This window comes from Bactrocera neohumeralis, chromosome 2, assembly GCF_024586455.1.
Source record: "Bactrocera neohumeralis isolate Rockhampton chromosome 2, APGP_CSIRO_Bneo_wtdbg2-racon-allhic-juicebox.fasta_v2, whole genome shotgun sequence".
Lineage (NCBI taxonomy): Eukaryota > Metazoa > Arthropoda > Insecta > Diptera > Tephritidae > Bactrocera > Bactrocera neohumeralis.
The window spans coordinates 80,751,673-80,772,693 of record NC_065919.1 but is presented as its reverse complement, the minus strand read 5'-3'; the positions used below and the strand labels follow the sequence as shown (position 1 = coordinate 80,772,693).

The 21,021-nt window shown below is 36.2% G+C and overlaps 1 protein-coding gene across 5 annotated transcripts in view; it reads left to right on the top strand.

The window, feature by feature from the left end:
• The first annotated feature begins 6,635 nt into the window (after positions 1–6,635).
• The window catches only part of LOC126751599 (elongation of very long chain fatty acids protein AAEL008004), a 131,757-nt gene continuing 117,371 nt past the window's right edge, over positions 6,636–21,021 (top strand). For all 5 annotated transcript variants that reach the window (XM_050461994.1, XM_050461986.1, XM_050461993.1 and 2 more), the window contains exon 1: positions 6,636–7,622. The gene's annotated coding sequence lies outside the window, so the exon portion shown is untranslated. The remainder of the gene's footprint in view (positions 7,623–21,021) is intronic.

The following is a 21,021-nucleotide window of genomic DNA, read 5'->3' as shown; positions in this document are numbered from 1 at the left end:
TTGCTCATTCTTCCGGTCTTCATCAGGGACCTCTTCCCGGCCCTCCAAAAAAGCCTGCTGACACCGAAACACACCACTTCTTGCAATATCTGGGTAAGCCTGCTTGATCATATCAAACGTCTCCGTCTCAGATTTACCGAGTTTCACACAGAATTTAATCGCGTACCTCTGCCCTAACGAACGCTGTATTTATGGCTTGCACCACTCTGACTCTCCAGATGCTCGGAGACAACTGACCAGCCGCTCGTTTGCTCTCTACCGAACCCAGTCGGTGCGCGCACGCTCCGAGGTACAGTCGCGGCGGAAAAAAATCAGTCCGATTACTTTTCGGACAAACCCTGTAAGTGCCGAATTGTAACCTATCGCTCATCTGGATGTCTAAAGGTGTGAGATCTAAAGTGTTCTAGTCGTGATTTCAAAAATGCAAGAAGATAGTGATGCGATATTTCAAGGAAAAGCATAACATTGCTGGAGTTTAAAAGTTTGTGAATTTTCTTCCGATATACATTCGGCCAGAAGAATTATGCGACCGCACAGTTGCCGATAGTTGCCCAGCACTCAATCTCCCGCTAGAGTCAGCCTAATTTGTAAACTCTCGTAGCACCGAAAAATTATATTTAAGCATGATCGTGAACCTACTTTGTAACTTTTACTGTGATTAATGGAATAAATAATTTGGAAAGTTGTCTTTTTAAGTCAAAATTTAAATGCCTCTTGACATACCCAATGACATTTTTATGGTAAATTACTGAATTAACTATTAAAATGTTATGCAATTATTCACATATAAACTTTCCTTAACAATTACTCGACGTAATGGTAAATGACGTCAGTGACTGACTTCAATGTAAACTTAATAACGATTGTTATGAAAAACGTATTAAAGTGGTTAAATGTTAATTAAAGGTCAATATTTTGATCAATTACAAGTTAATAGAGTTAACACGTGGATTATACAATTTTCACAAGAATATAAAAAATATTAATTATATGCAACAAACAATAATAAAATATTACAATAATAACCATTGGAAATAGAACAAAACTTGTTCTCTTGCACATTAATATTAATATATTATAAATAACTTATTTTAGATACAAGATCTTTAAGGCGGTTCCACATAGTTGATAGGTTAGATTTCACAGGAGGCTGTCACGCCATAGATAGACCTACAGGTTCTTTGCAATGCCAGATGCAGGTTCATTACTAATACGAATCGAAGTTACGTCGCTTTTTGCTAAGTTTAAAAAAGACGTGATATCTATTATAGTTCCGATACTTCAACCAGTCTCTTGAACTGCAAAGTGCGTATTTCCTGAACTGGTATGGTAGTCAAGCGGATGGTCCCTTTGGCAATCTCAGCGGCTATTTCTTTTCCCGGAACGCTCTTCTGGCCTGGAATCCAATATACTTGTATGTGCAGCCGTTTTCCAGTTATATTATCTCTACTTCCTACTTGCTTCTAAGGAAATTCTCTGTCACCATGTGTTTGACTTTTAATATCAAACTGTTTGATTTGAAAGATCAAACGTTAAAACTTAAATAAGATTCTTTAGATCCTTACCACTGGTGGGGGAAAACAAAGACCTTATTCAAGCTGAGAAATATTTCATTCTTATTCAACATTTGTAAAGAATATCAAAATGTCCAAATGTTTTTGAAAACTTCGTTTTTTTGGCGAACTTACAAAAAATGGTGAACTTCCCAAAAATGACGATTTTACTTAAAAACACCGATTATTTTATATAATTGATCGTGTTAAATTTTTTTCGTGTATTTTTTCGAAAAGTTCATTCAAAAACAAAAGTTTGAAAAAAAATGGTCCCCAAAAGTCAATTTCTACTGGCTATTTACAAATAAAAAAGCCAAAATTCAAAATTTTTTTGAAGTTGGACAAAAAATTTTGAAAAAATTCTCAAAAATGTATAGAAATAAAGGGGTCGGGTTCAAAAGTGGTCGATTTGGTATGGAACACCCCATATTGTATATTGATATTCATTTATGACCCCAAAAACTTCTGCCTGAAGATACTGCTGTTTACCGGCAGCTAATTCTGAATTGACAATGAAAACTATTGTAGTTCACCTTTTAATGAAGAACGTCCTGGGCGGCTAAAAAGTTTGAATATAAAGACCGGGAAACATTAGAAGATTTTTGCTAAACACAGAATCTTCGTGAGTCACTCAAGCCTTTTAAAGTAATTTGACTAAAAGTAGTCGGTTTTGTAACAGATTCTTATTTTTTTTTTTTGAATTGACGTAGATACCGCTTATGCGGTTATAGCCGAGCTTACAACAGCGCGCCAGTTGTTCCCTGTTTTCCTTGTTTGGCGCTAATTGGAGATTGCAAGTGTAGCCAGGTGCTTCTCCAACTAGTCTTTCCAACATAGTGGAGGTTTCCCTCTTTGTCTGCTTTCCCCGGCGGTTAGTACGTCAAATACTCTCAGAGCTGGAGTGTTTTCAATCCCTCGAAGGACAAAACCTATCCAGCGCAGTCGCTGTCTCATAATTCGCTGAACTATGTCAATGTCGTGGTATATCTCTTACAGCTCATCGCTTCGTCCTTGCCAATGCGCAAATGACCATAAATCTTCCACAAAACCTTTCCCGTGAAAACTCGTAAGGCCCACTTATCAGATGTTTTTATCGTCCATGCCTCCGTACCTTATAGCAGGACGGGAATGATGAATGACTTGTAGAATATGTTCTTTTTTCGTCGAGAGAGGAGGTTATCAAAAGGGGTCTCTCATCCGGGGCTGTTTTGTTCTTCTCATTGGATGTGTTTATTTACGCGCACAATCCTGTGAAGAAGTGTTTCGCCTGCTCACTTTAGCTTGCCTTCAAACGGATGTTTTTTGGTTACTCAGAGGATACTTGGTCTAAGAACAACAGTCATGAGCTGCTTGAGCCATATGTAAAACAATCGTTTTTGGCCACTCCCAAGTGAATTGCATGGTATCAAAAATTGGCTTGATTCATTCATGGCACAGTTTTTCGAGGCAGAATGCACAAACGTTCTGTAAATGATCAGATGACTGTAGTTTAAGGTTCCAAAAAGTTTATTTAACAATTGGGCATGACTCAAGAAATAGGGTACACGATAAATCCCTTCCTTTACTTTTTGTGGTGCGCATTTGACAGAACAATACATCAGTTTGTAACATCACAATCATGCCTCTATCATGCTTGGGATTGAATATAGTCTCGTAACTGTAAGTGTAGACAGACCAAGCTATTTAATGCAAATAAGGTAACAAATTTTACAGCAAACGCCCTTGGTACTTAAATACCGCTTGCGACACCACCAAATACAGTTAAGGTGCTTCGTAGATTTATGTATATTCGCGTGCCGTCTTGTTCATTTTCGTCGCAATTGACTATTTTTGGAAACAGTACGGAAACCACCATCACTTTCATTAACATATTTGCCCAAACCTGAAATATCCCAAATAACTAAGTTACTAAGTTTTATTGTTTTTGTAGACGTTATTTGCTAGCATGTTGGCCATGACCGATAGACCATCTTTTGCATATGACCCTTTACATTTTCTATTTATTTGTGTTTACACCATAATTACATTTAAATTTCGCATCAAGGTCATGGCGAAATTGCCAAATTATCCGTCATTTATATGCACGATTGATGGTCACCAAGCTCCGAGTCAGCTCTCATCCACTCTCACTCTGTTTGACAGCTTTTTTTGGTTCTCTCTGACTGAAGAGCAAATCCAGTCGCGAATACAAATTCGTTTGACGGCGAACAGGCTACGCGTGACCTTGCTAGGGGCCCACGTAAGTTGTACCGGCACGTATTTGCACACAGTTGCTTTTCGGTCTTTGTTTTGCAATAACATACGCTCAAAATGGTCCGGTTTCGAAATGGGCATTGCAATTAATCTTATTTGGTTAGTCCAAATGGTGATGATGTTGACAAAATTTGCTTAATTAAATACTTGAAGTTGTTATCTTTATTAAATATATATCAGTGACTTATAAATTTTTGAAATAAATTTGAGTTATTTTTTGGGGCGATTGACCCTATTGGAGGGAATAAAATTTGTAGTATTATAATTTGTAATTGTGTGGTGCCTTCGCAAAGCCTGCTGATGACATTTAGAGCATCAAGCTTAATTGTTTTGATAGGTTTTAGCTTTCAAAGCCAGCTAAAAGTTGCATAGCAAATATCGGCGCGAATTTATACCATAACATGTTCTTTCGAAGTCGCCTTAAAATTTTCTGTATTTTTTCTTCTCTTGATCAAGACACACAACACTACTGGAAGCAGAAAAAGCTCCGTCAGTAATATGACAAAGGTTTTAAGACAAATTAAATGCATTCCTTTATCTTATTCTTTATTCCTGCTGGATTTAACAACTTTGTGCTTGGTTAAACCTTTTAACGTATTTTAAGAGTCAAAGAGATGTACACTGTTCTCATTATTTTCGATAAAAAAGTTATCGAATATAATAATAATATAAGCAATAACTTCAAAAAAGGTGAGAGAGATATCTTAATGAAACTTGATAATGCATTTGTGAAGAAAGATCGCCGCTGCTCCAATACAGCAGCAAAAAATAAAAGCGCTAAGCGTATTTTAGGAAGACCCTTGAAACATTTTGCAGCAAGAAAAGAAGAAAAATACCTGTGTGCGAACTTATAAATTAGCAGATCGCGTAATAACCAATACAAAATTGCGCAGACGTTTAATTTCCATACCCGCCAGTTCAGTAGGATGACTGAAGGTATGCGCTCCCAAGTGTTTAAATCTGGACCTCCCAAATGCGGAAGAGCCAGAAGCAAGTGTTTAGTTGTTTTCACTTCATTTTCTCCCATACAGCTCCTGCAGTTGGTGTCTTGTAAGATTCCCAGCATTATAGAATGGTCGCCAATAGGGCACTGGCCTGTTAAAAGCACACAACTAGGGAGATGCCAGCCTTACTGAAGGCAAAGAGATTGCTTGATCTCTTGCGATCTATCGTGAGTGAAAAAACTTTTGCGACCGCGTATGTACCGTTGGTGGCTCAGCGCTGGCCAAGCTTCTGCTAAGCCCAGCTACCTAGTAGTAGGACACAAGAGGATACGGGAGCACCGACCCGCTCCCATTCTACCGTTAGCGGTTTTAGGGTGTCGTTCCTTGCTAGCTCATCAGCTTTGCAATTTCCTGCAATACCGATATAGACCGGTACCCATATCAGTCTTATCACAAAAACACTTGGTGAAATCGATAGCGAGGTTAGAAACTCCTCGACCAACCCTGAATGCACTGTTAATGAGTTTAAGGCTAGTATCGCCGCTCTGCTATCTGAGGCATATTCACTTCTCTGAAGAAAGTTGTACTCCGGAGGAACAAATACTGCTACCTTAATGGCTGCAATAGTCAAAAAGTCTGAAACTGGAGATAGACAGCTCCTGATAGTAAACCTCTCCACCAACCTTCTCCCCAAGTTTTGACCCAACCGTAAATAAGCTCATTGCCCCTCTCCTCCAACGGCTTCTTCTCACCCACAACTCCCTCGCCGGTATATGGGCAGAGAAGGAGCCAGCAGCGTTCGGTTTGATAACTCCATGATCCAAGTGATCCGGTATGATGTCATAGTATGTGAGATTTTGCGAGTGTTCGGGCACGTGTTCTTTTAGGAACTCAGATTATCTGAGTCTGGTAGCAATTTTCGCAGCTATACACCTTAGCGCACCACATATGCTAACGAGCGCCGCTGTTGAACGCTCTCGAGTTTCTTTGCAAGAGTGGTCTTTTCCAGAGTCCTCCATCACATAAGGACTCCGTAAACCATAATGGGCTTGACTATGATGTCGTAAAGCTAAAGGACTAATTTCGGTGAGAGGACCCACTAATGGCTCGTCTACAGCCTTTTTTGCTTCCTCTACGATATTCCGCATTCCCTTCCAGAATGTATTTTATGAAGAACTCTCTGCAAGAAAACTCTTGCGAAAATGGATGAAATTGATTTATATATCTCCTGGCTGGGAATATCACCCTATATATCGGATAATGGTTCTGCGAAACTGCTTGTTTCGGTAACAAAAATAGAATAATTCTGTCTTTAGCAGCTAGCTCACATACTTCACACGATTACTTTAACTATGACGAGTACACACCATTTAATATTGCCGTTAAGGCCACCCACATCAATATATTTAGAAAATAATCGATAAATGTACTTTTCGAGCTCTCATCTCGAATAATTGAACAAGAGGCAATCAAAAATGCAGTCTATATGTTGATGATTGTAGAATGCACTCAGGTTGTAAACAACATTTACAGAGGCGACAACGACTAAAGTTTATAGCTTGCGAAGCAACGCTCAACTGCACCGCAAGCCTGGCTAAAATGCAATCGCACGAAACTATGCATGCATAGAACAACGCACAACGCATGCGTAAGAGTCGACAGCGCAGCGAAATGCCCAATGTGGGCGGGCGACTACGCAGCAGCCGACGCCAGTTACGCTGCACCGAAGCACATCTACTGAAAGGTGATGGCGCTGCGCGCATTCATTCTCGATCTCGTTTGCAGCGAAAGGCTAGGCGGACCGCCGCTGCCGCTGCGCCGGTCGCAGTCGACGGCATAACGCAGCGATCCGGCGGGGACTACGTTTAACGGCGCGCAAAAAGCCGAAACAATTTCAGTCCCCATTGAGTAGTCGATGTGTGCAATTGTTAATTCGTTCCATCGTCCATTCGTGCAATTATTATTGAACTCGTTATTAGCTAGCCTGATTAACTCGCTGATTCTTGGTTGTTGGTTGTTAAATTATCAACAAAACGTGCCAAACAAGTCAGTCGCTTAGACGGAGTGTGTGACATAGTGCGTCCTGTTGGTGCAATAAGCAAAGCAGAGAGCTTCAGAAAAGAGTCTTAAGAAATAAACTGCAATTCGCAAATCGCAAAGAACCTGTCTGTCAGCCAGCATTTTTCGCTTACAACGATCATCGATTGCCTGACCGATACGCCAGTTGGTGTTTTACAGTTTTGGCGATTTTTGCTTTTCCTTTCATACGGCATTCGCTGTGGAGTTTTTCCTTTTTTTATTTCGGAACTACTGCAGGCGCCTTGCTTGTAAGCGCCTGTGTGTGTTTGTCAACACAAAAACAATTATTGTTTTTTACGATTCAGTTTTTTGCAAGAAGGGCGATGAAAAGTTAATGTAATAAAATTGAAGAGAAATCTTTTGCACACAAGACCGATATCAAGAAGGAGCAACAGGTATCTAGAACAAAAACAGCGAAAGGACAGACGGCGTCCATAATCGGTAACACAGCCTTCGCTAATGAGCTTTAAATGAAAGTGTTCCTGCCGAACTGTCAGTATAGTCTTGAAGTGCTAGCTCAGGTGTCTGGTTGAGCTGCGGCCGAAGCAAAACGCATTCATGTGCATTTAGACGCGATAAAGCGGAAACATTCAGATCGATAAAGCGATAGGGAAAAAGTGAAACTTAGTAAGCATATTGATTGCAATTGAATAATTCAAATCATTCTGTGAACTGCAAAAGTGTTTGAACTAGATTGAACTAGACAAAGTGTTTTTATTTGTGTTGGATCAGAGCGCCTAAGCGAGAAGAGTATACAAGCAATATAGAACGATCGTAAGAACCAAACTAAAAGGTAAGTCAGATTATTTACACATATATTTTTGGATTGAGTCTTAAGTCAAAAAAACTTAGTCTGAATTATAATATGAAAAGACTAAAGTCTAGTGTTAGTGTTAGTGTTAGCTCAGTCTCGATCTCGTTTGCAGCGAAAGGCTAGGTCGATCGGTACGCTCTCCTGCCATCTCTCTAACACTTGATTGACGATTTTCAAGCACCATATCCTTCACTTTATTAATATTTTCATCAGCTGAAAAAGTCGAAGGTCGTCCTGGCATGCTTTCAACGATCCCTCGACCATCTTTGAAGGCTTCATGAGATATATGTATGACCTATTAAAGAAAAGTTTTGATAATTTGGTTATGGAAATTTGGTTTCTAATTCCACTAACACCGAGAGTACGGATTCTTAGCATTGTAACAGCAGCAACCGCAGCTCGTAGCTTCACTAAGATAAGAGAATTTTTTGGATCCATATTTTGATTCGTTTTTCCTAAAGAATATACACTTGGCTTTTATAATATGATTCTAAGTCATGTACGTAGAAGATATCAAACCTTTGCCTGAGCTATTTAGCGGCGAAATTAATTTATGTTGAAAAGCTAGTTTTTAACCTTAGAAATAAACGGCAATATAATCCTAAAAGAACATGAGTCTGGTAGTATTAAGTGGTCTTTGGCTTTCGAATATCAATTATAAGCGAGTTAATTGAATATATGTATATAGATAATATGGTTAAAAGAATTGTTAAATGTAAGCCGATAGCAGTTGATAGGTGACTTCACTATACCATCCGATCAAATTTGACCCGGACTGCCAAGAGATTACAATTTCTTGTATTTCAATACAAATCTTTAATATGTATATTATGTATCACATGGTGGGTGACCTCGCTATACCATGGGATCAAATTTGACCTGGACTGACAAAAAAACTATATTTTCATGTGTTTTAATAAAAATCTTTATTATGTTATTTATCAGTTGATAGGTGACTTCACTAAACCATTGGATCAAATTTGACCCGGACTGACAAAAAAAGTACAATATCACGTATTTTAATACAAATGTTTATAATCGCCTTAAATATGAGCTATTGAGCCAAGGCAAGCATGACTAAATAATATATAATACAATTTTCCATACGCTTCAGTGACTTCAGAGAATTTTGGTATTAACAGTTTCGGCTCATTTTTGGAGCGCTATTTGCTCGATTGTTTCACAGTTTCGACGTCATATTAATAAACCAATATCTCATCAACAGTAATGATGCGTTTGATGAATATAGAGGCATCAGCATTGTTGTCAAACATCTGCTGCATCTCCTCAGGTCTTCTAATACAAGTTTACCCTTGACACGCTTCATACCCAATATATTAACCGAAATGCGTTGAGTCGGATCTGTAAGGGATTTTCTGCTGTCGCTCTAATGCCAAATCGACGATTTTTATGCACTGTTTCTTTAACTTTTATTGTCAATTCAATACAATAACAATAGGTGAATGGACGACTGCCATGAGACAAGTTGTCGATGCCTTCGTGACTTTCACTGAGTATATTACATCACATACATCAGTCCGGGCAATTTTGGTCAGGTGGTAAATCTTGGGAGTGATATGATTATGTTGAGATGGTGAAGTTTTCAAATTTAAGTTTTAAATGAATAACTGTTTCCTTAAATAATCTAAATTTCACTTTGGCTCTGTTTCGAGCTTAGCAAAAGTAATTTATATGAATAGATTAAGTAAGGTTAATCCGGTAGGCCAATAAGCTACCAGATGAAGCTTGGTTGCAAGGTCCACGAGGAGTAGGTAGTCAACCTTTAGGGTGCCTGAGCTTAACGCGAATTTTAACAGACTCTGCCCCCTCACTATCGATACCTCTTCTAGTGTATCATAGCGTAAGACCTCAGATGCTTATAGCATAGTCTTGCCAATGCAGGACAAGTGCACTAGATTTATCCATTGTTTTCCTGGTGACTTGCTTTAGACATTACCTGCTATCTGCTCAATCTAATAACGGTTGGCTTGGGTATTCTTATATATGCCTGCGTTTGAGTCCATCAACCTTGCATTTCTTTCGAAAAATTATTTTACAAGCCTGTTATTCCGTTTTAACGTGTTTCGTGAAGTAAAAAAATCATATTTCAATTCTTTAATTTTACGAGTTTGATAGTAAAAATTGTTGTCTGAAGAATAGGAGAATGAAGAATACCTAAGCGCTAGTAATTCATAAAAGAAATAGATAACTTAAATGAGAAATCTCTTCTGAGAATATATGTGACAACGCTGTCTTCCAAAATTTATAAGGTTTATACAATTCTATATGTATAATCTTCTAAGGCAGCGATTTCACATAAATGTTTCTAAGAAGATTTGTTAAAATTTCAACATTTCCGTTTCTGTACTTTTCGAAACAAAGCTTTCTGTCTGATTGACCGCACTAAGCCTTGAACTCTAAGAAAACCTGCAAATTAAGTAATTTTAAAACCTTTTGCCTACGAAACAGTTAACTCATTAAAATCATTATTTTGTTTCCTCAATTAAATGCTTTGATCCCTTATGGTATATCTGGTTTCATTTTATATTCTCATTTACGAAAGCAAAATCTTCCATTCACCATAAATCTTATACGCACTTAATTGACTAGTTCGGCAAAATTTTCCAGTTAAGCAGTTTGCCTTTTCTGTTCTTGTGTAACAACTTTCGAAATGCATCCCAAACAGAACATTCTAGATTATCCTTGAAGACGCACAGAAACAATAAAATGCGTTGGTTAATGACGAAATTCTTAAAAAACAAAACAAATAAACGCATTTTAAAATAAAAGTGAAACTGTAACTAGAGACAAAAGAACACCAGGCCGATCATTAAGACGAGCAATGCCATTGGAATATTGGAGATAAAAAGCGAAATGAGCAGGAAATGCTGAAATTTAAAGTGATTCGAAAGTTGTTTCTCAACTGCAATAAATGTCGGCTGACACACCGGCGTTTAACCGCAATGCACACAACAAAAAATAGCAACAACAATTGTCAGCCTACAACTAAACTGCAATAAGGTGCAAAGCTTTGCGAGTGGCAACGCCAACTAAGATGCTGCAGAGATCAGGGTCACATTAACGGTCATCAGCCGGCCAGCATGCGGTCAGCATAAATTTCTTAATGCCGTTAATGAGGTAACGATACTCCTTTATACGCAAAAAATTTGTAATCATGCGCACACGAAAGGCAGTGAAGCCCTTGACTTTACAAGTTAACAAACTCCAACCGAGATAATTGGTTGCTGCGGTCGCTGCAATGTCAAGTGCAAGGTTTGCCTGCGCATTTGGAGACTACGGCTGGGTCAACGCTGCTTGGCTGACCGGTTGTGCTGAAGAAATGAAACTTATAACAAATGATGCAGCTGGAAGTCATAAAGTTTAATCAGCTTAAGCCAATTTGAGTATAACTTGGCATCACGTTCTCATTGCTTCTAGTATGCGGTTTGTGGGAGCTTATTTCACATCGCCTGAAGGAGGTTTTGTGGTATAAGCGTCCGAGGCTTCCCAAAAAAAAGTCAAAATTTTGCCTACAAAGTAGAATTCTGCTTGCTATTATGTCAACGATACGAACTTATGGTATCAACCGCCTTTTCATGCTTCTCTCAACTGCAGATTTTTAGAACTTCTTAATTTCCTATTCACACCACCGGGAATCACCTTGAATTCAGATATCAGTTTTATAGCGCTTAAAAGCAAATAAAGGGTTTTTACATATTGTATCCACACATGTGTACCTTTAATGATCCCCTCTACACCTTGATATGGCAAGTCTCAAATATATTTTCATAAATCCACAAGCTTGTCTGATCAATCAGTTTTTATGTAATTCATGTCTGATGTATGATGTCTGGCAAAAATTTGAAGCACCTTCATCAAAATTCATGTCAACAGTTTTTTTTTCTGCAACAGCAACAATTTGCATACTCATTTTTTATGATAGACACACGCTTGGAATAAGCTGTTGGGTTTTTAGGTAAAAATAATAAGTAGAAAATAAAAGTGCCGCCGAAAAAATGTACAAAATATATAATGTGCGAAGTCATGAACAAATTTTGGGAAAAAATTCTAAAAAAAAATTATATAGATTTATGTGAAAGTGTAACAAGATAACGATTCTTTGGCGATTTTAAAAACCATGTTTGCAGCCGAGAACACAATAATTTAATCACTACAAATATAAACTTTTACTTTACTGATGGTTCTAATTAGCAAAACTCTAACATAATAAATAAATTTGGTATATGATGGCACAAGTTTCCGTGTCGACTTCTGGTCGGCGTGTTCGAAGATTAAATTACAATTTTTTAATTTATAATTTGCTAATTATTCAGCACCTCTTACGGTTGTCCAATCTATGCCAATTCAATCAGAAAACGTTTATCTCGAAAACTTTTTAGGTATAAGTACATATATTTCGCATTTCGCTAGAACTAACTGTCACCGCATTCACTCAGATCAATTAAAACCTAAATTGCCTCGTTGTCTTCGGTGTTCAAACAGACTCAATTATCATAGTATTTGACAGCTGTCTAAATCGTGTTCTGATTTTGCTAGTTAAAGCTATCGCGTGAATAAAATGTGCAATAACAAAATGGATGATCCTTTTTATTTCACTCTCATTGAAACAATTAATATTTAAAGAATCAATTTCTTACTTCTATTTTTTGTCAAATGCTTATTGCCCAAAATTGCTGAATTCTCATAATTGCTCAATTAAGACGAGAAACTTCAAATTTAATGGAGAATGTTTTTATCATTCGAAAGAATATTTTTCGATATTTATTTCTTGAAGATTATATCTTTTAAATGTTGGCCGCGGCTTCGTCTTAGATGGTCCATCGGTTGAGTCTAATTTTCGATGACTCGTTAGAGCATTTCGACTGGTAACTGTCAATTGACACGCGTGATGTTTTGCTTTAGACTTTACATATACCCGCAGGAATAAGTGTAACAGTGTGATATCATATGATCTTGGTGGCCAATAGAGCAATCCGAAACGTGAAATTTTCTGATCACCGAAGTGTTCTTTCAATAAATCCATTGATTAATGCAACATCGTGACGATCTCGATCTTGACACGACTCACGCGCGATCTGTGAAAAAAGATTATTGAAAGGAGTACCCCTTCTTCAATAACCCATTATAAGATTTTCGAACTTGAAGTGATTATTTGATAAATGTAATGTCTATTAAAAACTACTAAAATCGCAGTAAATCTATAACTACATACGCCAGAGACATTAAATTTTACCACCACGCCCACTTTTTGGTGAAATCCCATATCTCGTGTCTCGACTGACCGATTTCGATAAAATTTGGTGCTTGACAATACCTTTTCAGTACACAAGTCAAGAAGCAATAAGTATAACGAATAAAGCTTTTGCATGAATAATACTTTTATCTTTAGATCGAAAAGTATTCAAATCCAACCAAAACTGTTCAAGTCCCTAGATACTTAATCTTTGGACCCCAGCACCTATAGTTGACTTTTGATCGAAAATATCGGTCAATATCTGAGATATGCAATTGAACTTCAGGGATAATCCTTCTTTGACAATGATATGACTGTATGTCAAAAATTGATTGAATCGGGTCAATACTTCCTATAGCCCACATATACCTAATATAAAAATTTTCGAGTTTCCGGGTGACGTTGTACCGCATATATCGGCTAATACATTATGTGAGTTATCTCAATAGAAATCAGACAGCGTGTTTTATTCATAACAGTATATTTTTGTACCTAAAATAAAATTGGGTGAAAGCTTCACCTAGCTCCCATATAACTATTACCAGGATTTTCGAACTTCCAGCTGCCTTTACTCCATACGATTGGTGATTGTATGCGAGGAATCTTAATGAAACCTAGAGAGCATTCTTTTAGCATGTGGAATGATAGTACTTAATTAACAGTCAATTCCTTTATACTATATACAATGATTTCCGTTTTTATAACAAACCTTATGCCGATTAAGTCGGTCAGTCCATGAGTTATACATATATTTTATTTGTATATATCAAATCGTTCGGATTTCGGTTCTCTGGTTGACATTTCACATCTTGAGGTATTTCCTTGTCTTTGATTCCTACAAGTTGCATGAGACTAATATGTTCGGTTGCACCCGAAATTAGCTCTTTCTTACTTGTAATTGTATTGTATTGCTTCACGTCTCGATACTCACCGATTGTGTAACGCTTCTATCGACAAAAATTTTTTTTTTCATTTTCTGTCCTAACTTTTGTGTTCAATTATCACAAGTTGAGTGCAAAAAGTCGTTAGTGATTTTTAGAAATCAATATGTGACATGTTGGAAATAAAAATAAATCATAGAAAAAAATTCGGGGTTGTTACCTGATTCACTGAAAATATATTTATCTGTGGCTTTGAATAATTCAACATTAAAAACTGAAACTAAAAAATTATAATTTCTTCAAAAGCAACATGAATAAATTTACAAACCAGAAAAATATTTTTTTTTTTTGGTGCACTACCCTCTTTACTACGGTGGGTATTTCCCAAGTAAGAATTTCAAATAAAAACCAAAATCAGTTATAAAAATAAGCCCCGTTTGTACAATTTCTAGAAAATAAATTACAAATAAAAGTGTAAATCTCTATAAAACTGCTAATTAATAAACGCATGCACGTAGCAGAAACGTGGTCGCCCCTGTGCGAATAAATTTGCAGATAAAGACACATACTATATATAAATACATAAACACATACATATATAGTATATAAATCTGTATTTTTTCACATTAGCATTGGTCTGCGTACGTGTGAAAGCGTGCAGGAATACGCAATGACGACATTAATCTTCAAGTCCACAGCCGCGGGGTGCGGACTATAGTATTTATGGTCATTGCACTAATAAAATATTTCTTATATAAGAATTAAAAAAGTCGTGAAAGCCATTAGGAAGAGTTAAACGTTAAAAGCTCTGGTATGCGTTTGTAATCTATGAACCCTGGACTAGGGAACTTTATTGGGCTATTACTTATAATTATATTATTTTAGGGGAATAGCGAACAGGTGTGACTTTTAGACTGGCTGCAAAACTGAAATTATAAAGGGTGATAGATTTAGAGGTTCTCTACTTTTTTTAAGAAAAAAAAAAACAAAGAAACTTCAAATCAATATTTACTTATTATCATTCGAACGAATATTCTTTAGCATTTATTTTTTTTTTAAGATTATTTTTTTCAAATGTTGACCGCAGCTATATCTCAGATGGTCCAACCGTTGAGTCCAATTTTCGATGACTCGTTCGAGCATTACGACTTGTAACTGGCGAATGACAAGCGGGATTGTCCTCATAGACTTTAGACTTTACATTTCAGGACAGGAAAAAGTATAATGGTGTGATATCACACGTTCTTGGTGGCCAATCGACACCTGAACTACAAAACAACGTGTCATCAAAAAGCTCGATATTAAATTTACTACATTTTAATGATTACGATTCAGTTTGTTTTTGTACAAAATTTTAAGCTGCTGCTCTCAAATACGTATATAACCAAGTTAAACCGAAATTCAAATCAATTCTCAAACTTCCATATGCGTACTTTATACTATTTCATTTCATTTTTTTTCTTCTCTTATAAATCTGAAAAATGAAATTACGTTATTTTGCATTTCATTTTAGCTGACGACATGTAGGTCTAGGTTCCACCACATCAAAAGAAAATTTCGTGAATGAACATCCATTCTCTATCAAAATTCTCAAATTGCTTTTGTGCGCGATTTTGTAAATTAGAAAGATCAATAAGCGAGTAGCCAAATCCGGCAACTTTTCGTGGAATACAAATACTTGTACAGTTGACTGTTATCTTTTTTTTAGAATACCGGGCAATCGCTTACTAAATATTAAATACATGCGGATGTATAACGGTGGTAAACACTAAAGTCAAAGTTTTCGGAAAAAAATTACTCTGAAATACATACATATGTATGTACATGTATGTTATATATTTGTAAGTGAACCCTTTGAAAGTTTAAGTCACAGCAGAAATTGGGTTTATGCACGTGTCTTTATTTTAAACACTTTCACACTTTTAATACAAATTTTTAAAACTTATATACATCAAATTTTTAATTAATTATAATGTTATTTTTATTAATAAAAAGCGCCAAATGCTCTTTATGTACTTCACAAAGTTAGACTAGTTCCTCTAATTAATGTTTTCTAAAACGCATTAGTGGAATGGAACGAACTTTTTCGAGACTAGCGAATAATTGAAGTTTGATAATTTGTCTGAGAAAAAAAAGAACAGGAGTAATTATAAAAATCGAAATACTTGGAAAATATATTTTTATTATGCGATAAATGATTTCGAATCTCTTAATATTGTCTTAACAAACATCGAATTGTTTTTTGTTTTTTTTTTGCTTTTGAAAACTCCTAATGAATGTAGTAATAATGTGGTTTTTGTCCAATTTTTGGTTTAATAACATCAGGTCTACATACGTACATATGTATATGCGAAAGTTTGATGAACTGTTAAAGTAATAATGTGGTTTTCGTCTTCACTAATTTATTGGTTTAAGACATTACTAACAAGGTCTACATTTTACTTAATTGTCGACCTACCTTCCAATAGCTAAGGGGTGGGGGGTTGCGGACGAAGGGGCCGTCGCCCCGGGTTACGTCAAAACGATCTTCGCTGTTTTTTAAAACTCCAATTCGGGCAAAAATTAATGCAAATTGTGTCAAAAATGTACAAGATATAGAGCGAAAATGGGTTTTTTCTACGGCTTTTAATAAGATGTCTTGTAAATTTACTATCAATTTCCTCAAAAACCGTATTGTGAGAATTTTGGAACTTTAGAATTTGCGTGGCCTTCCTAAATTTTATATACTTAATATCGAAGATATTTAGGTAGGTAGATAAAGGGGAGCGGCAGAACATCCTTGGCCCCGGGCGCCCGAAGTTGTAGCTACGCCACTGCTACCTTCTTAAATGTATCTGCCGGGTAATAGTCGAAGTAATAATACTCTTGACAATAATTTCGATTTTTAAGCAATTCTTAAGCCAATGTTTTTTCCCCGGTGCAATTGGCACAGCTGTGTTTCCAATTGTAACGCACACGCCATATATCAGTTGTTTGCCAACACGCCCACAGGCATCATAATGCACCGCATTTTAAGCAATTGCGTAGTTACCCAGTCAGCCAGTTTGAACAAACTTTCGTTTGAAGATTTCGATTATTTTGTTTATGAACAGGAAACAAACAAACATTTTTTTATGCGAACTTTATATTTCTCCTCAGATCATACCTACTCAGTTAAATAGAGTTGTTTATGCAATTAAATAAATTATCACAGCCGAGTGTAAATCTTCCATTTTTAGCCGCGCGATAAAATCAGAGAATTTATTAATTGCCTATGAAATTTGCAACTGCTCAGCATAGCAGAACAACTGCAGCAGCAACTACAACTACAACAACTTGCCGACTCGTACTCGTTCTAGTATAATAATTACTCAAAAGTCGTATTGGTAATGCGCATTTGTAATGGTTGGAAAGGTTTTCAACAGCGCGAAAATGTATTATATATATAGGAAGGCGCGTTTAAATACTTCTCGTACAAGTTTGTTGTTTATTCGCTTATTTCGTTTTTTTTATTATTAATTTGTGCATTTAACACTCGTACTTACGCGCATACTAGTTTTTGAGTTCAAAGTCCTGCCTGCTTAAGGCGGATGTGCAAACACTTATTAAAAATTGTTGTTTTTTTGTTTGCGCAACAGTAAAGTTAGCGTAAATTTTGTCACCTTTTATTTTTTTCGAAAATTGTGCCCATAATTGCACCTAATTGCGAACTATTTAATTGAAAGGAGCGTTTATAAAAATATTGTTTACAAATGCTTCAATAGTGTCAGTTGAGAGTATATTATATCCCTACGATACGCCAATACTTGAAGTATTGAAGTATTTTAGCCAATAGAACATGTAAATGGCATAATTCTAAGAGATTGGCATAATCAAACATTAGTTGAACAACATGCTTCTATGTATTTTTTGACATATTTTAACGTATTGAATTAAATTGGCCAACATTCTTTTTATTTTCGAGGAGAAGGAGCTGAGCTTATGCTAATTATTATATCAAGAAACTGTATAACATCGTCGGAACGATTTCATTGTAAGATCGAAACATTTTTTCGTGGTTTTATGTTTACACCAATTTATCGGCCGCCAATTAAGAAAAATTTATCAGTATTGATTAGAAACTGTGAGAAGGTGAGAAGACAGTAAGCTTCAAGTTTATATTATTTAAGTAAAAAATATTGCTTTAATTTGTCAAAAAATTTTACTGAGAATTTTAGAATAAAATTTATGTTTAAAACCTTTAATATAAAATAAAAATATAACCAGCTCAAATTGTTAGCTACAAAAGTCTATAGAGATAAAGCGGCACTAGTAATACTCCTAATTCACTAAACAGATCAAATTTTTTATACAAGTACATATATTTTGATATTTGAAAATACCATATATGTATATTACCAGTAGCAAAAATCGCGTTTAAAACAAGTAAAGAAGAGCTAAGTTCGGGTACAACCGCACTCTTCATACTCTTGATATATATTCTGTGATATATGCGGTACGGATATAACGCTTACTACAGTTAAAATAGGTGAATTCGAAAATCTTTATATTAGGTATATGGGGTCCAGGGATTCAACACATTTGGAATACTCAGATGTATTCCGACCGATATTTTTGGTAAACGTCAGCTATAAACACGGGGGTCCACAGAGATGCCTAGAGATGCTATGGGCTTGAACAGATTCGATTCGATTTGCACAATTCCTAGTAAAGGGGTGACATAATTAAAGACACTTTTTATACTCTCGCAACAAAGTTGCTAAAGAGAGTATTATAGTTTTGTTCACATAACGGTTGTTTGTAAGTCCTAAACTAAAAGAGTCAGATATAGGGTTATATATACCAAAGTGATCCGGGTGACGAGTAGAATTGAAATCCGGATGTCTGTCTGTCCGTCCGTCCGTCTGTCCGTCCGTCCATGCAAGCTGTAACTTGAGTAAAAATTGAGATATCATGATGAAACTTGGAACTTGGTTAAGTTCGAAGATGGGCAAAATCGGCCCACTGCCACGCCCACAAAATGGCGAAAACCGAAAACCTATAAAGTGTCATAACTAAGCCAAAAATAAAGATATTAAAGTGAAATTGGCACAAAGGATTGCATTAGGGAGGTGCATATGTGGACGTAATTTTTTTTTGGAAAAGTGGGCGTGGCCCCGCCCTTACTAAGTTTTTTGTACATATCTCGGAAACTACTATAGCTATGTCGACCAAACTCTATAGAGTCGTTTCCTTCACGCATTTCCATATACAGTTAAAAAATGGAAGAAATCGGATAATAACCACGCCCATCTCCCATACAAAGGTTATGTTGAAAATCACTAAAAGTGCGTTAACCGACTAACAAAAAACGTCAGAAACACTAAATTTTACGGAAGAAATGGCAGAAGGAAGTTGCACCCAGCCTTTTTTTTTAAATTTAAAATGGGTGTGGCCTCGCCCACTTATGGACCAAAAACCATATCTCAGGAACTACTTCACCGATTTCAATGAAATTCAGTATATAATATTTTCTTAACACCCTGATGACATGTACGAAATATGGGTGAAATCGGTTCACAACCACGCCTTCTTCCAATATAACGCTATTTTGAATTCCATCTGATGCCTTTTCTGTATAATACGAGTATATACATTAGGAACCAATGATGATAGCGGAATAAAACTTTACATAAATACGGTATTTGAAAAATATGTAAATGACGGATAATGAAATCTCGATTATCACTTTATCATGCGAGAGTATAAAATGTTTGGTGACACCCGAACTTAGCCCTCCCTTACTTGTTTTTACAAAATTTTATCTCGTTATAATATATTAATTGCTTCTTGATTTGTCTACTAAAAAGTGAAAGAATCTAATGAAATGTAAAACAGTGTTATATGAGAAGTAGGCGTGATTCTAGCACAATATTTCACCCTGTAACATAGGAGTGTCAGAGGAATGTTATGCACCGAAATATGGTTGAAATCGGCCGAGCAGGCGCCGAGATGTGTGATTTTACTTAATAGTGGACGTGCCACATTCATTGTCCAATTTTGACCCCGGCTTTTTTAAAACTTCTTTAAACTCCTCTCATGCCATCTCGGGGGTTAAAGTTAATGTCTCTGGCGTATTTAGTTATAGATTTAAAGCGCTTTTAATAGTTTTTAATAGTTCCGTCATATGGAAAGTAGGCAGTGCTATCATCCATTTTCACACTTTCGGTAGGAGTTCTTATAATATTTGGAGTAAATTTGTCTTTTGCAGCTTTACTAATTTATGAGATATATAAATTAAACCTATTAGAGGGCAGGGCCACGCCCCCTTTTTTAAAAATTTTAGTGCACAGGTGTCCCATTCTAGCCCTGTGCCACAGATCTACATACATATATCTTAATTTAGTGCTTAGTTATGGCACTTTTTGGGTTTTAGCTTAATGGCGTTTTGTGGGCGTCGCAGTTGTCCGATTACATCCATCTACAAACTCGGACAGACAGACAGTTACCACGATCTTAACTCGTATTATCACCCCGATCGTTTATACATATACTATATAACCCCATATCTAACTAATTTTGAGGTGATACAAGCAACCGTTAGGTGAAAAAACTATTATACTCTGAGGCATCATGTTGCAAGAGATATACTTATATATAATAACACTTTGCATGCTTCTTCATTCACGATTTTGTGTAAAATTACTTCAGACACAACGCGATTCTCGGAATATTATTTAATCTTCCTGAACCGGGGAAGTACCAAATATCGCTGCCTGGTAAATGAATTGAAGTTGAAATGATTGCTTTGGATTCTCCGACTGCGTAACAATCGAATAATTATCGAACCAAATGGATCGAATATCAGCGGCAATCAATAATTTCATGAAATCGTTGTTATTGTCACGAATTTTCAATTTATAATTTCTTTAATAATATGAAAATATTACATGAGAACATATCGCAATTTATCAAATTACATTTGATTCACGTTCAAACTATACAAACAAACTACATCAAGTCTGATAGTAATGCAGATTACGACACTTTCGGATTGTTGCTATTTTGTAGTGCATTTGCCAGCAAATATCTCAGATTATGACGTCATAACAGAGTAGAGGGCAGACATTGTTAACTTTGGTATGAAATTTTTACCGATTTTACTATGTGGCCTCTTGCCATTCTTTTGTTTTTGCTGTCTTACAGCTACACACATATTGATAACAAAGTTATTACCCACCGAAAACTGTCACTTGAAATATTTAACTAACAAATTTACGAAATC